Here is an 18109-nt window from a genome sequence, read left to right on the forward strand (position 1 = left end):
ATCTAAAAACCGTAGCTGAGAGACGGCACCTTCAAATCTGGGAGAACTCTAGCAGTCTGCACAAAGAGTGGACCAAACTTCCAGTAGGGAAGTGAAGAAAGGTCATCCGTGGCTATAGGAAATGGTTGACTACAGTTATTTTGACTAAAGGCTATGCCAGTGGTTCCCAAACTTTTGCAGTTTACGGCACCCTTAGAGTCTCCATAATTTTTTTAAGGCACCCCTCCAAAATAATTACCGAGCAGTCCTGTTTTAGAAGTAGTTGGGTCAAAAAATTGTAATAAGTATTTAGGTCAGGACAGAAATGCTTATTTAGTTGTATGCAAAAATGCCCCCTCTGCATCCAGACACTCTGCCCTCTCTTACGCTGCCCCCTCTGCCCTCTGTCACGCTGTCCCCCCTCATCTGCCCTCTGTCACGCTGTCCCCCCTCCTCTGCCCTCTGTCATGCTGTCCCCCCTCCTCTGTCCTCTGTCACGCTGTCCCCCCTCCTCTGCCCTCTGTCACGCTGTCTCCCTCCTGTCACGATGTCCCCCTCCACTGCCCCTCTCACGCTGTCCTCCTCCTCTGCCCACTGTCCCCCTCCTCTGCCCTCTGTCATGCTGTCTCCCTCCTGTCATGCTGTCCCCCTCCACTGCCCCTCTCACGCTGTCCCAGCTCCTCTGCCCCAGCTCCTCTGCCCTCTGTCACAGCTCCTCTGCCATGCTGTCCCCCTCCTGTCACGCTGTCCCTCTCCTCTGTCCCCCTCCTGTCACTCTGCTCTGTCCCCTCCTGTCACGCTGTCACTCTGTTCTGTCCCCTCCTGTCACTCTGCTCTGTCCCCTCCTGTCACGCTGTCACTCTCCTCTGTCCCCTCCTGTCACGCTGTCACTCTGCTCTGTCCCCTCCTGTCACTCTCCTCTGTCCCCTCCTGTTACACTGTCACTCTCCTCTGTCCCCTCCTGTCACGCTGTCACTCTGCTCTGTCCCCTCCTGTCACGCTGTCACTCTGCTCTGTCCCCTCCTGTCACTCTCCTCTGTCCCCTCCTGTCACGCTGTCACTCTGCTCTGTCCCCTCCTGTCACTCTCCTCTGTCCCATCCTGTCACGCTGTCACTCTCCTCTGTCCCCTCCTGTCACGCTGTCACTCTGCTCTGTCCCCTCCTGTCATGCTGCCACTCTGCTCTGTCCCCTCCTGTCACACTGTCACTCTCCTCTGTCCCCTCCTGTCACGCTGTCACTCTGCTCTGTCCCCTCCTGTCACGCTGTCACTCTCCTCTGTCCCCTCCTGTCACGCTGTCACTCTGCTCTGTCCCCTCCTGTCACGCTGTCACTCTGCTCTGTCCCCTCCTGTCACACTGTCACTCTGTCCCCTCCTGTCACGCTGTCACTCTCCTCTGTCCCCTCCTGTCATGCTGTCACTCTGCTCTGTCCCCTCCTGTCACGCTGTCACTCTGTTCTGTCCCCTCCTGTCACGCTGTCACTCTGCTCTGTCCCCTCCTGTCACGCTGTCACTCTCCTCTGTCCCCTCCTGTCACTCTGCTCTGTCCCCTCCTGTCACGCTGTCACTCTGCTCTGTCCCCTCCTGTCACGCTGTCACTCTGCTCTGTCCCCTCCTGTCACGCTGTCCCTCTCCTCTGTCCCCTCCTGTCACGCTGTCACTCTCCTCTGTCCCCTCCTGTCACTCTCCTCTGTCCCCTCCTGTCACTCTCCTCTGTCCCCTCCTGTCACGCTGTCACTCTGCTCTGTCCCCTCCTGTCACGCTCCTCTGCACTCTCTCACTTTGACCCCTCTGCCGTGCGCCAGCTATAAAAAAAACAAACAGAAACACTTACCAATCCGCGCGGCGCCGGGACCCAGCATCCTCCTCTCTCACGCAGCAGCTGAGATAGACAAAATCCAAGCCTCTTTGAAGGAGTTTGAACAAGAGGAGGGTTTTAAGGTACGAGACCATAAAATTAACAAAAGAGTGAAAGAGTTTGAGAGGTCATTAATTTCACGTAAGGACAATAAATTGATAAGGGATAAAGATGACTATGCAAACGATAGGGTAAGATCTTATAATAAACAACCAAGAAAATGGTCTAAGTCAGCTAGATCTAGGTCCAAATCATCCACTTCCAGATCTCGATCTTTCAAAAATAGAAATGATGGTAATTACAAACACCAATATAAAAATAATAATAATAATTTTAGAAATCAATCCAGACAATCTTTCTACCCACATAACAGAAGACAAACTCCTCCCCCCTCCCATCATCCAGCTTTTGAGGAAAATTGGAGAAATCCTGAGGGATCCACCATAGCCAGTGGACATTTGAGAAAAGTAAATGGAGATTCAGATTCAGATAATTCTGAAAAAATGAAAGAAGGAGCTAGATCAAAAGGGACCAATAGAGAATCTATTCATACTTTTGACAATACAGCAGGTGCTGGTTCCCTTACTTCTAATACTGCAATATCATCTTCATCTTTTTTAGGGAGCGGCCCCAATCTTCAAACCTACGCCCAAACAACTCAAGGGCGAGGCCCCCCAATATTAAAAAGAAACAGAGATTTGGAGTCAGAGGACGTAGAGGAGGAACATCTAAACTTCACAAAAAATATACGCCGCTTTTGAGTAATAAGGGTATTTTTAATTTATCTAAGAAAAAATTGTCCGAATCAGAATTGAGACTACTCAATAAGGGCTTGAAATTTGCTCCAGCCTCCAAACCGAATCTTTTCAATTTGTTTGTGGATCTCAATAAGTATATGAGGGGACTTAGTAGAAAGAGATATTTTGCTTATAAAGCTTTAAAAAAATCAAAAACTGAAGGTTGTCCCATTATTCTGGATTCAGATGATATAACAACTTTGGATGATTTGGAGTCTTTGAGGGCAGAAAGTATTAATACAGATTCTCAGACTGTAAATTTGTTCGACATTAACGAGACACGACCATCTAAGAGGTTTAAGAATTCCTCTAATTTTTATCCTTTGCAATTTAAAGGTCCGTTTGTGGAGAGCTTTTATAAAACTACTATGAATGATTTTAGAAGTTTGTGCGACAGAGTAGCAACTGAACCTCTGAGAGATAATCTGACTCCATTAGAGAGAAGAGCTATTAAAGATCAGATTGTGAAATCATAATAAAGCCAGCGGATAAGGGGGGAGGTCTGGTGTTACAGAATAAAGATGATTATGTTCTTGAAGCAATGAGACAACTAAATGATACTAAGTTCTATACTAGATTGGATTATAATCCAACTTCTATTTTTCAACAAGAACTACGGGACCTTTTGGATTTGGCTCTTGCCAATAATGTGATCTCCAAAGATGTTTTTGGTTTTCTCTTTACTTCTCACCCGGTGATCCCTACTTACTATCATTTACCTAAAATTCATAAATCCCTTCACGCACCCCCTGGGAGACCAATTATTTCTGGTGTAGGCTCTTTGACTAGTAATCTGTCTTTTTTTGTTGATGCACATCTCCAACCATTTGTTTGTTCATTAAGGTCGCATATTAAAGATACCTTGTCATTTTTGAAATTAGTGGAAGGTATCCACTGGAAGCCCTCATACTATTTTCTAACATGCGATGTGGAGGCTCTTTATTCTAACATTCCGCACAATAAAGGCATCAAGGCCATATCTAAGTTTTTGACCTCCTCTGATTTGGATGGTCATCTATGCGATTTTGTCTTGTCATCCATTCGGTTTATACTTCAGCACAATTATTTTCTTTTTGACACTCATTTTTATTTACAGACACTCGGCACGGCCATGGGGACCAGGTTCGCCCTGAGTTTCGCTAACCTCTATATGGGACTCTTTGAGGAGCAATATATATGGGGTTCTGAATTTGGGGCGTGCCTGGTCCTCTATGGCCGTTATATTGATGATCTCTTTTTTATTTGGGATGGGGACGATTCTTCTATATCTCTTTTTTTGGCACACCTTAATTCTAATGACTTTGGGTTGCGGTTCACTAGTAGTTTTGACTCTGCCACTATCAACTTTTTGGACATCACATTAAAGGTAAGTAATGATATCATCTGTACTGAAACATTTTCTAAACCAATTGATGCTCATAGTTATCTCCATTACAAGAGTGATCATTTTAGGCAATGGAAAGACAATATTCCGAAGGGTCAATTCCTGAGAATGAAAAGGAATTGTTCATCTGATAGTGATTTCAAGAAACATGCTGCCACAATCTATCAATCGTTTGTTGAACAAGGTTATCCAACTAGTGTGCTACAGAGAGCCTATGTTGCTGTAGAAGACATTGATCGGGTTGACCTGATAAAGCAGCCAGCTACGAACAAAATAAAAGGAAACAGTGAGGCAAGATCTTTAATGTTTATCACTCAGCATAACAGTTATTCCCGCCAAATTCGGGATATTATAAATAAAAATTCTTCGATTTTGACAGCTGATGATTTGCTTAGTTCCTCCATTCCTGAAGGTAATAAGGTTGTTTTTAGAAGATCACGCAACCTTAAGGAATTCTTAGCACCAAGCTTTTTTAACCCAAAAAATCTAGGGAAACCTCCTATCAACTCTTTGACGAGGAATTGGCTAACTACTAGACCTAATGGCTTCTATCGATGTGGCAGAAAGAAATGTTTCACTTGTTTGGCGGCAGACCACAAATGTGCTACTTTTGTTTCACATACATCTGGAGAGAAATTTTCCATTGAAAAAATATTAAATTGTCGTTCAACATTTGTTGTATATCTGAATAACTGTTCCTGTGGGATACAGTATGTCGGACGAACTATTCGTTCCGTAGGGGTACGATTTACCGAACACCGTAGAAATATTCTTAAGAATGTGAAGACCCATAGTTTATCATCACATGTTAACATCTGTATGGGTGGCTCGCTGGAGGGTCTTCAAATTAGAGCCATCGAGCAAGTTGACATCACCCCTAGGGGAGGTGATAGATTCAATCTTCTTTGCCGTAGGGAAGCTTATTGGATATTTAGACTTAATACGACAGTTCCATTGGGTCTAAATGACAGCATAGAACTAAACAATATTTGAATTAACTAATCATTGCATATTGGATATTTGTCTTCAATACTTATTTGGTTAGGAGTCTTCTAGCCATTGTATTGATTATGTTTTATTTTATTTTTGCTGAGATTTAACCAGCATCTTGGATTATTCTAGGTGTATGGTTTATATATTTTTTAAATTTTTTAAATTTTAATCTGATTTATCAATTGGTCTATACATACACTTGTTTACATCCATATGTGTATGTTTATATGTATTGTAATATATTCAAGTTGATTTACATCAAACTTATATAAGCTATATATGTTATTCCATTTACCATCAGTGTATCTGCTCTGTGGGTATCTTGTATATAACAAGCTGGGAAGCTAAGCAGAGCTAGGTGGGGTCATTCCTTGGATGGTAGACCTCGGTTTAGGATTAGATTCCCACCTGGTCTTCATTTTAATTAAATTCTATTTTATTTATTTTTTGTACTTGTCTATAGAAGCATCTCATTTTTATGCGGAGAGCATTAATGGACCTTTACAGCTCAAGACGTTTATTGATATTTATTGTACTTGTTTTCTGATTATTTTTTTAAAACGGGTACTGTTAACATTTTATGTATTTGTATTAAGTAGCATGCACAATATTTATTTATAACAGTTGGTCCCTTACTGAATATCAACTGGGGAATTATGTTCTCAATCTGTCACTGCTGATTTGTGCCTGCTTTAATTGAATACATTCAGTGTATACACACACCGTTTGACTCAAAGAATGATTGGAATCGTGACTCTATTGGCCAGTTATGGTCAGATGACCTATCTACCTGGCTTTAAATAGTATGTGGATACTCTATTTGACATTATCTCTCTGATGAAACCGTGTGTAACACGGAGAAACGCGTCAGAACACTATTGGATTTTAGAACACTATTGGATTTTAATACAACATCTGGACATCGTTTTCCTGTACCCCGGGGGAATTCAATGGATTGCTAAAGTAAGTGGATGAAGCGATTGTATATACGGCCTCCGTGTTATCTATATTGGCTATCAAGCGCTGGATCATTGCGCTAAAGACTTTAATTACTGTTGCTGCAGTTGTTGCATGCTAAAGTTTAACTGAGTTATCTTATTGGCTATCAAGCGCTGGATTATTGCGCTAAAGACTTTTTATTACTGTTGCTGCAGTTGCTGCATGCTAAAGTCTAACTGTTTTGCCGATTAATATTAACGGAATCTGGAGAGCTTACATCTGATATAGATCATCAACGCATATCCATTACAATGGACCCTCCATTGTAATTAACCGCCTCAGCGGCACTTCTGCACTTGATAAATCATTACAATTATACCAAAGGAATATTTTATTAATGAATGCTATACACCGTTTTGTTGCATGAAAAGTTAAATCTGCCCTTGAAACAAGGAGAGTTTATTAGTGCTAATCTGGACATTGCTTGTTCCCTTTATTTTTAGGGATTTGAATCATCTACACCGCTGCAGCGGTTGTATGTATGTTATTAAGCACTACAAGTATTTGCATTTAACCATCTATCAAGGTGTTTCTGTGAACCACTATCAAGTGTGTGTTATATATTCCTTTTCTATGAGTTATTGCTCATGTGCATCAGCTGATTTGTTGCCCGTGAGTTGCATTTTTATACTGTGATCCTTAGGGGATTTGTATTTGGGATCACTTGATGTCCACTGAATGTTGATTTTGTATAATTATTGCATTTAACGATTTTGCTATTGCTATTATATTCAATAAATAGAAACTGTTGGATACAGCGCCCCTTATTGCTTTTTGTTACTATTTACTATGAAGCAGATTCAGATTTCTGCTTGAAGGGAGCTGCGGTCCGAACACCATATACTATTAATTGATTCCTAGCGCCTTAATTTTTTGTTTTACTGTATTTTATGCGTGAGAGAGGAGGATGCTGGGTCCCGGCGCCGCGCGGATTGGTAAGTGTTTCTGTTTGATTTTTTTATGGCTGGCCCGCGGCACCCCTGAGACAGCGCCGCGGCGCACAGTTTGGGAACCGCCGGGCTATGCTATCCAATATTAAGCCTAGGGTGTCAATAATGTTACTAATGGAATTTTTAAAAAAACGTTCTGATTTAAAAGGATATATATTATGAAATTCATAATGAAAAAAAAAAGGTTTTGTATATTAAGAATCAATAGAAAGAATTGTGGAAACAAATACTGTTGTTACTTTCAGCTTTTATGTTTAGAGGAAATTGTAAGTTATTTGAAAAGGTAGTCTGCGCAACAACTGAACCTCTTGGCCATATCTGCATATTTTTATGCCTTGACTCAAACACCAACATTGGGTAGAAATGCGATCTAAGTGACTTTGATTGTGGAATGATTGTTGGTGCCAGATGGGGTGAATTGAGTATCTAAGAAAATATTTATCTTCTGGAATTTTCATGCATAATAGTCTCTAGAGTTCACAGTGAATGGTGTGCAAAACAAAAAACATCCAGTGAGCGGCAGTTCTGTGGGTGAAAATAGTATAGCTGGAATGAAGACTCATGTGGTGTGGCTTGGGTGGGACTAAGAAAACCTAAGACCAAATTAAACTGGCAAAACATGCAAAATTTTGTGCCCCAAATGCGAATGAGATAAGAGCACATACGTCCAACAGTTATGTGGATTATAAATTTGCAAAAGAACACACAGAAAAAAATGAATTAATGTCACCTGTTAATAATATAGACATTAATGATAAAACAGTTATTAAAAAAACTTTTGTTTTTTTTCATGTAATACATTAATAAGTATGTTGTTAAGGTCTACTGAGCATAAAATAAATTTATACAGTTGCTCATGATTGCAAACACATGTTAGAGCATGCATATGAGATGGTCATCATTACTGATCAGCACTTAGACTAGCCCTGTAGCCGAAGCAAGAGATATGGTAGAAAAACAAGTAACTCTAAGAGATGACCAGAGCTGGATGTGCATGTGGCTGCGAGGCGCTTGAGTTTGGCACGCCCTTACTGTACATTGACTACGGAAAAATGCCCAATCCCCACCCCGTTCACCCCCCAAAATCATAGGTTGTAGTAAGTGTCCTTTGCGTTAAAAGATGGATCGGACAGGGCTGCGTTCACGGCCATATGTCTTGGATCTGGGCATGCTCTGAGTGATTTTGATACGATACGCTCAAAATTGGCAGATACGTGCCCAACATGACAAAGAAATTCTTATATAGTATATAATAAATAAAGTTAAATTTCAACTTTTCATTATATTTGTTCTTCAATTCATAAGCCATAACAAAATATAATAACGTATGATAGTGACAAGTGAAGAGTAAATATTATTGTAATAAATAAATATTTAAATTTAATAAGATCAAAAGGCTTCCTGGTCTACAATATCTAATTAATAATTTTACAGTTTCCATTATACTTATTTTCCTCCTATATTAATATTTCAACCAAACTGTGAAATAATCCATATTATGGATGCAATGTATCCTTGTGCTTTGTACACAGTACACACAGTAATCCTATTATGGTATCAATTTACGCAGAGATCCTAATATGGTAAAAAATTCTCATTCAAAAACACTATTGCACCAATTATTGTTACATTTTTATGCTGCATCACAAACTATTTGTCAGAATGTTGTAAGAAATATATTCTTTTACGTTTTACTGCTTCCCATAACTGGATTTATAAGAGCTTATCCAAATCTCTTTTTGCAAAGTATTTTATTTCTTTCCTCAGTATAGATGACATGTAATGTGTTCTATTCAATTAATATACATTTCAGTCACTAGCATATTTTGTTCCCATAGCAACCATTTTCGCTAAATTGCTGCTGCTTACAGGGTTGCTACCCTGGAAGTCTGCATAGCATATACAGACTAAGCTAGGCCACTTTAGCCTTGGTTCCGGACATGCTGCTCATTGTTCAGTGGCTCTATTAGTAATATAGTAAGTGTAAATTGAGACTGGGAACCCTATATATGTGTGCCCTATAGCAGTTGCTCTGTCTGCTATGCTTATAGTTATGCTCAGCTTCAGACCGCTTAAAGTTTTATTCCAGATGATACTTATACATGTTTGATATGAATTATTTAATTGCAAACAGATACCCTGATTTTTTGAAAGAAGCAAAAATAGTTATTTCCTAGCAGCTATCTTAAAGAGAGCAAACGATTAGAGTACGCTGATATTCATAAGTATATTGATATTTAAAAGAGACACCTTTTGCTACTATAACAGCTATAACAGCTTGAAGTATTTTGGGGTAGGCATCTACCAGCTGTGTATAATATTTAGTAGTGAGTCACATATTCTTGTTGGCAGATTACCTCCTGAACATTTAAGGGCAAGATTGGTGTGAAGCAGTGATTGCTCCTAATCACAGAGGGATTCTCCTGCATTGACTGCCACTATAAAATAAGCAGCCTACACTTGCCACATCAGTGCATCCACAGAGGCATTGTATAAACTGGTTTCTCCCCTGTGCTATCTCTGCAATACCACAGTCATGGGCAAAAGTTTTGAGAATGACACAAGTTTTGGTTTTCACAAAGTTAGCTGCTTCAGTGTTTTTAGACCTTTTTGTCAGATGTTGCTATAGTATGCTGAAGTAAAATTACAAGATGTGGTGCTATGGTATACTGAAGTATACCATACTGATGTTGCTATGGTATGTTGAAGTTAAATTACAGATGTGTCTAAAGCTTTTATTGACATTTACCAAATTTCCCCATGTATAAGACGCACCTTTTTCCCAAACATTTTGGGTCTTAAACCTGGGTGCGTCTTATACAGGGGTAGCGGGGATGCAGGGGGGGGGGGGGGGGGGCAGTGTTACAGTGCCAGCGGGGGGGATCGAGGGGGAGCGGGGCAGCATTAGAGTGACAACGAAGGGAATCGAGGGGGAGCGGGGCAGTATTAGTGACAGCGGGGGGATCGACGGGGAGCGGGGCAGCATTACAGTGACAGGGAAGAGGAGCGGGGCAGCAGTATTGTGACAGTGGGGGAGATCGAGGGGAAGTGGGGCAGTATTACTGTGACAGCAGGGGGGAACGAGGGGGAGCGGGGCAGCATTAGAGTGACAGTGAAGGGAATCGAGGGGGAGCGGGGCAGTATTAGTGACAGCGGGGGGATCGACGGGGAGCGGGGCAGCATTACAGTGACAGGGAGGAGGAGCGGGGCAGCATTACTGTGACAGCAGGGGGGATCGAGGGGGAGCGGGGCAGCATTAGAGTGACAGCGAAGGGAATCGAGGAGGAGCGGGGCAGCATTACAGTGACAGCGAGGGGGAGCGGGGCATCATTACAGTGACAGCGGGGGGGTACGGGGCAGCATTACAGTGACAGCGGGGGGGGATCAAGGGGGAGCGGGGCAGCATTACAGTGCAAGCGGGAGGATCATGGGGGAGCGGGGCAGCAGTACAGTGACAGCGGGGGGGATCGAGGGGGAGCGGGGCAGCATTACTGTGACAGCAGGGGGGATCGAGAGGGAGCGGGGCAGCATTAGAGTGACAGCGAAGGGAATCGAGGGGGAGCGGGGCAGTATTAGTGACAGCGGGGGGATCGAAGGGGAGCGGGGCAGCATTACAGTGACAGCGAGGAGGAGTGGGGCAGCATTACAGTGACAGCGAGGGGGATCGAGGGGGAGCGGGGCAGTATTAGTGACAGCGGGGGGATCGAAGGGGAGCGGGGCAGCATTACAGTGACAGCGAGGAGGAGTGGGGCAGCATTACAGTGACAGCGAGGGGGATCGAGGGGGAGCGGGGCAGCATTACTTTGACAGCAGGGGGGAATCAAGGGGGAGCGGGACAGCATTAGAGTGACAGCGAAGGGAATCGAGGGGGAGAGGGGCAGTATTAGTGACAGCGGGGGGATCGAAGGGGAGCGGGACAGCATTACAGTGACAGCGAGGAGGAGCTGGGCAGCGTTACAGTGGCAGCGGGGGGATACAGGAGGAGGCGGACAGAGGCACAGTGGCAGCGGGGATCCAGGAGGAGGGGAACAGAGGCACAGTGGCAGCGGGGATCCAGGAGGAGGGGGACAGAGGTACAGTGGCAGCGTGGATCCAGGAGGAGGGGGACAGAGGCACAGTGGCAGCGGGGATCCAGGAGGAGGGGAACAGAGGCACAGTGGCAGCGGGGATCCAGGAGGAGGGGGACAGAGGTACAGTGGCAGCGTGGATCCAGGAGGAGGGGGACAGAGGCACAGTGGCAGCGGGGATCCAGGAGGAGGGGGACAGAGGCACAGTGGCAGCGGGGATCCAGGAGGAGGAAGACAGAGGTACAGTGGCAGCGTGGAGCCAGGAGGAGGGGAACAGAGGCACAGTGGCAGCGTGGATCCAGGAGGAGGGGGACAGAGGCACAGTGGCAGCGTGGATCCAGGAGGAGGGGAACAGAGGCACAGTGGCAGCGGGGATCCAGGAGGAGGGGGACAGAGGCACAGTGGCAGCGTGGATCCAGGAGGAGGGGGACAGAGGCACAGTGGCAGCGTGGATCCAGGAGGAGGGGGACAGAGGTACAGTGGCAGCGTGGATCCAGGAGGAGGGGGACAGAGGCACAGTGGCAGCGGGGATCCAGGAGGAGGGGGACAGAGGCACAGTGGCAGCGTGGATCCAGGAGGAGGGGAACAGAGGCACAGTGGCAGCGGGGATCCAGGAGGAGGGGGACAGAGGTACAGTGGCAGCGTGGATCCAGGAGGAGGGGGACAGAGGCACAGTGGCAGCGGGGATCCAGGAGGAGGGGGACAGAGGCACAGTGGCAGCGGGGATCCAGGAGGAGGAAGACAGAGGTACAGTGGCAGCGTGGAGCCAGGAGGAGGGGAACAGAGGCACAGTGGCAGCGTGGATCCAGGAGGAGGGGGACAGAGGCACAGTGGCAGCGTGGATCCAGGAGGAGGGGAACAGAGGCACAGTGGCAGCGGGGATCCAGGAGGAGGGGGACAGAGGCACAGTGGCAGCGGGGATCCAGGAGGAGGGGGACAGAGGTACAGTGGCAGCGTGGATCCAGGAGGAGGGGGACAGAGGCACAGTGGCAGCGGGGATCCAGGAGGAGGGGAACAGAGGCACAGTGGCAGCGGGGATCCAGGAGGAGGGGGACAGAGGTACAGTGGCAGCGTGGATCCAGGAGGAGGGGGACAGAGGCACAGTGGCAGCGGGGATCCAGGAGGAGGGGGACAGAGGCACAGTGGCAGCGGGGATCCAGGAGGAGGAAGACAGAGGTACAGTGGCAGCGTGGAGCCAGGAGGAGGGGAACAGAGGCACAGTGGCAGCGTGGATCCAGGAGGAGGGGGACAGAGGCACAGTGGCAGCGTGGATCCAGGAGGAGGGGAACAGAGGCACAGTGGCAGCGGGGATCCAGGAGGAGGGGGACAGAGGCACAGTGGCAGCGTGGATCCAGGAGGAGGGGGACAGAGGCACAGTGGCAGCGTGGATCCAGGAGGAGGGGGACAGAGGTACAGTGGCAGCGTGGATCCAGGAGGAGGGGGACAGAGGCACAGTGGCAGCGGGGATCCAGGAGGAGGGGGACAGAGGCACAGTGGCAGCGGGGATCCAGGAGGAGGAAGACAGAGGTACAGTGGCAGCGTGGAGCCAGGAGGAGGGGAACAGAGGCACAGTGGCAGCGTGGATCCAGGAGGAGGGGGACAGAGGCACAGTGGCAGCGTGGATACAGGAGGAGGGGAACAGAGGCACAGTGGCAGCGGGGATCCTGGAGGAGGGGGACAGAGGCACAGTGGCAGCAGGGCGGTGGGGGCGATTGCAGGGAGAGTGTGCTGCCTGGCTGCTCTGATCACAATCAGAGCAGCCGGCCATTACACTCTCCCTGCCTTTTTTGAAAGCTACCGTAATATTTTTTTTTGCAAATTTCGGGGCCAAAATTAAGGTGCATCTTATACATGGGAGCGCCTTATACATGGGGAAATACGGTACATTAAGTTTATGCAAAGAGTTAATATTTGCGGTGTTGACCCTTCTTTTTGAAGACCTCTGCAACTCGTCCTGGCATGCTGTCAATCAACTTCTGGGCCACATACTGACTGATGGCCGCCCATTCTTGCCTAATCAATGCTTGGAGTTTGTCAGAATTTGTGGGTTTTTGTTTGTCAACCCACCTCTTGAGGATTGACCACAAGTTCTCAATGGGATTAAGGTTTGGGGAGTTTCCTGGCCATGGATCCAAAATTTCGATGTTTTGATCCCCGAGCCACTTATTTATCACTTTTGCCTTATGACAAGGTGCTCCATCATGCTGGAAAAGGCATTGTTCATCACCAAACTGTTCTTGGATGATTGAGAGTAGTTGTTCTTGGAGGATATTTTGGTACCATTCTTTATTCATGGCTGTGATATTAGGCAAAATTGTGAGTGAGCTATAAGGCAAAAGTTATATCTATGTGGCTCGGGGATCAAAACATTTAAATTTTAACATGGGAAATTCATTGCTAAAAAGTATTAACCCATTGAAGATACACACAAAAAACTCTTAGGAGCAAATGTATCAAGCCAGGGGCGCACGCAGGGGGGGTTTCTGGTTCTCCTGAAACCCCTCCCCTCCGCGAACTAACGGGCACTAAACATTGCCCTGTACTGTACAGCAGCCGCGGCACTGTCACAGAAGCGTCCGCTGCGGTGCTGTATTGTACAATACAGCACTGCCGCGGACACTTCTTTGTGATTGTGTTTACAAACCAAATATAAAACTTGCTTCTTTCTTCTCTTGGAACATATATTTTAGTCACCTGTTTTATTGTTGCAGATGTTAATGTTTAGTGTGACCCTTATGACTGGTTAATTGGCCACACCCACATGACAAATTGATAATGTCACAAAAATTGGCCAGGCCACACCCAAACCCCACCCATATGACATCATAACTAGTCTCAGGGTATAAAAGTGGGGGCTGGGAGCCCACAAGTCATCTGCTCCTGGCTGAAGGCAAATAGGCTACAACAATGGCCTATCAAAGGAAACAAAAGAAGGGCCACCTGCCCAAAACTCGGGCAGTGACTTCCCGGAAGAGGAGACGGTACACGTACACAAGGCAGAAGAAGCATGTGACCGTAACTAAAGGCACACGGAGAGGTAAATATATATGTTCCAGCTAATGTATAAATTACAGTCTAGACCAGTGTTGTACAAGATTTCCTCAACAAATTCCGTCTACCATGAAAAAGTGAATTTTTAACTTAATAAGCTGTTATTTTTCATTGTTACAGGTTACAGACGTAATCGTCTGACGTTTTAGAGGCATAAGACGTGACGATGATGGTGACCTGCTCCACCTGCCGTAGTCACCTCAATTCACCCTAAAGAGCATTCAGAAAATGCAAAAAAATAAAAAAAGAAGAAAAGGAAAAACAAATAAGTTAGGTTTAGACAAGGTGCAAAGTTTAGACACGCTGACAATGGTAATGGTCCCATGCAGAAGAATTAAGGTTAATCTAAGTGCAATTAAGAAGCATGACACTAAGTTATTTAGCATTTAGGTTTATCTGATTAGGCACACTGACAATGGTAATGGTCCCATGCAGAAGAATTAAGGTTAATCTAAGTGCAAAATGGTAATGGTCCCAATGCAGAAGAATTAAGGTTAATCTAAGTGCAAAATGGTAATGGTCCCAATGCAGAAGAATTAAGGTTAATCTAAGTGCAATTAAGAAGCATGACACTAAGTTGTTTAGCATTTAGGTTAATCTAAGTGCAATTAAGAAGCATGGAATAAAAAAATAAGCCGAATTTGGTCTCCTGTGATCTTTTAAGTATTAAGGGGTTTAATGTACATGTTACATGCACGCTGCACAAATGGTGCAGAATAAACACACTTTTAAAAGCCTTAAGGCAAGAAGACTAAAGTTTAAAGATAAATAAGGAATACATAAAATATATAATTATACTGGCTGGCCAATAAATTTTAAAGGAGCACCACAAAGCCAGATCAGTTTGTAATCTGAAGGGGAGCGGAGGAAACTTTTCCTGGTATACTTGTGAAGGTCTAATGACTGCCGGTAAGGGTTCAATAACCAGAGTGAAGAACATGGACGACAGCTGACCTCTTTGTCTACCGTTTCGGATAATAACCCTATTGGATAGTGTCCCATTGATCACTATCATTGCTGATGGGTCTGAATATAGAACAAATATGCCTATAACGAAATCTCCATAGATGCTAACCACTTCCAGAGTGAGGGATATAAATTTCCATGATATTCTATTGAACACGTTTTGAAGCATCAAAAGATAGAAGTATATCTGGGATTCTTTTAGCATTTCTAATATAAAATGTATCTATTGACAGGTTTTCATATAGCACCTACATAATGATCTGTGCCTTACAGAGAATATTTTATCATGCACATCACTCCCATCCCCAGAGGAGCTTACATTCTATATTCTTTACCACACAGACTAGGGTTAATATTGTCAACTAACCCACCACTATGCTTTAGGGATGTTGTCACACTCCGCTCCCCGGGTACCTCTACCCGAGCCTCTAAACACTGACTGTCACTTTAATTCCTGTTCTAGTGCAGATTATTAGTCATGGTCTGCACCTGTGTTTGCTACACCTGTGTACTGGTCAGGTTTACCATTCATCAGCTTCCCTTTTTAAGGCCTCTTCTTTCATTCTTGCATTGCTGGTTCATCAAGTCATATCTGTTACTCTGATGTCTCTGTTGGGATGCACACCCGTGGAAACTGAGTTTATCTGCTGCTCGTGGTAAATGCTATGAATTGCATCCGTTACCTGCGCGGCCTGCATCGCTGACTACTGTTACCTGTTCCACAATCCGTGGTAAGCTGCTATTCATCGCTGCCGTTTGTTCATCGCTGCTGTATGCTGGACTTCCTCGATCTCTGCATACTTGTTCCACTGCTCGTGGTAAACCCTATGATCTACACCTGTTACCTGTTCCACAATCCGTGGTAAGCTGCTATTCATCACTGCCGTGTGTTCATTGCTGCTGTATGCTGGACTTCCTCGATCTCTGCATACTTGTTCCACTGCTCGTGGTAAACGTTATGATCTATTATTATTATTAATTTTTATTTATAAGGCGCCACTAGGTGTCCGCGGCACCTTACAGGGACAAACGAAATAACAATACGAGGAGAGACGGCACAGAACAGTAAACAATAATCACAGTAGCTCAGTGAGCTCAAGGCACATCTAGAGGGGCGGGGGAAGGTCAGCCAACAACGGCACCAAGGAGGGAGGGCACGGATGAGAGGGAGACCCCCAGGTGAAGAGGAGGAAGCGAGAGGGGATGGGGGAAGAGGGTCCTCAAGGAGTAAGGCTAGGTCGCTGGCGAGCAGAGTTAAAAGTGGTGAAGATAGGAGGAGAGAAGACCCTGCTCGAAGGAGCGTACAATCTAAGGGGAGGGGAAGACTAACAGAGAGACACAGGGGAAAGAGGGAGAGAAGGAGGAACGGAGGATAAGGATAGGGGAAGGGGAATGAGGGGGAAGAGTCAGAAGAAAAGGTAGGAAGTTAAGTGGGAGACTGGAAAGCTTTAAGAAAAAGGTGGGTTTTTAAACACCGTTTGAAACTGGACAGATTAGGGGAAGTTCTGATGGAGCGTTCTGATGGATCTACACCTGTTACCTGTTCCACGATCCGTGGTGAGCTGCTATTCATCATTGCTGGTTGTTCATCGCTGCTGTATGTTGGACTTCCTTGATCTCTGCATACTTTTTCCACTGTTCGTGGTAAACGTTATGATCTACACCTGTTACCTGCTCGGCCTGCATTGCTTACTGCTGTTACCTGTTCCACAATCCGTGGTAAGCTGCTATTCATCATTGCTGTGGGGTCATCGCTGCTGTATGTTGGACTGTCACGATCTCTGCATACCTGTTCCACTTGGAACTTGGAACAAAAGTTTCACAAAGTTTGCTGCTTCTGTGGTTTTAGACCTTTTTGTCAGATGTTGCTATAGTATACTGAAGTAAAATTACAAGATATGGTGCTATGGTATACTGAAGTATACCATACTGATGTTGCTATGGTATGTTGAAGTTAAATTACAGAAGTGTCTAAGGCTTTTATTGACAATTACCGTGTTTCCCCATGTATAAGACGCACCTTTTTCCCAAACATTTTGGGTCTTAAACCTGGGTGCGTCTTATACAGGGGTAGCGGGGATGCAGGGGGGGCAGAGTTACAGTGCCAGCGGGGGGATCGTGGGGAGAGGGGCAGCATTAGAGTGACAGCGGGGGGGATCGAGGGGGAGCGAGGCAGCATTACAGTGACAGCGGGGGGTATCGAGGAGAAGTGGGGCAGCATTACAGTGACAGCGAAGGGAATCGAGGGGGAGCGGGGCAGCATTAGTGACAGCGGGGGGATCGAGGGGGAGCGGGGCAGCATTACTGTGACAGCGAGGGGGAGAAGGGCAGCACTACAGTGTCAACGAGGTGGAGCAGGGCAGCATTACAGTGGCAGGGTACAGGAGGAGGCGGACAGAGGCACAGTTGAAGCGGGGATCCAGGAGGAGGGGGACAGAGGCACAGTGGCAGCGGGGATGCAGGAGGAGGGGGACAGAGGTACAGTGGCAGCGGGGATCCAGGAGGAGGGGAACAGAGGCACAGTGGCAGCGTGGATCCAGGAGGAGGGGGACAGAGGCACAGTGGCAGCAGGGCGGGGGCGATTGCAGGGAGAGTGTGCTGCCTGGCTGCTCTGATCACAATCAGAGCAGCCGGCCATTAAACTCTCCCTGCCTTTTTTGAAAGCTACTGTAATATTTTTTTTGCAAATTTCGAGGCCAAAATTAAGGTGTGTCTTATACATGGTAGCGCCTTATACATGGGGAAATACGGTACATTAAGTTTATGCAAAGAGTTAATATTTGCGGTGTTGACCCTTCTTTATGAAGACCTCTGCAGCTCGTCCTGGCATGCTGTCAATCAACTTCTGGGCCACATACTAACTGATGGCCGCCCATTCTTGCCTAATCAATGCTTGGAGTTTGTCAGAATTTGTGGGTTTTTGTTTGTCAACCCACCTCTTGAGGATTGACCACAAGTTCTCAATGGGATTAAGGTTTGGGGAGTTTCCTGGCCATGGATCCAAAATTTCGATGTTTTGATCCCCGAGCCACTTACTTATCACTTTTGCCTTATGACAAGGTGCTC

At 45.8% G+C, this 18109-nt stretch overlaps 1 long non-coding RNA gene across 1 annotated transcript; it reads left to right on the top strand.

The window, feature by feature from the left end:
* Positions 1–13861: 13861 nt before the first annotated feature.
* LOC142138562 (uncharacterized) lies at positions 13862–14717 on the top strand. Its single transcript, XR_012688056.1, has 2 exons — positions 13862–14063; positions 14198–14717. It is a non-coding gene; the product is annotated as an uncharacterized LOC142138562 (long non-coding RNA).
* Positions 14718–18109: the final 3392 nt, after the last annotated feature.

Source organism: Mixophyes fleayi, chromosome 2 (genome assembly GCF_038048845.1).
Source record: "Mixophyes fleayi isolate aMixFle1 chromosome 2, aMixFle1.hap1, whole genome shotgun sequence".
Taxonomy (NCBI): domain Eukaryota; kingdom Metazoa; phylum Chordata; class Amphibia; order Anura; family Limnodynastidae; genus Mixophyes; species Mixophyes fleayi.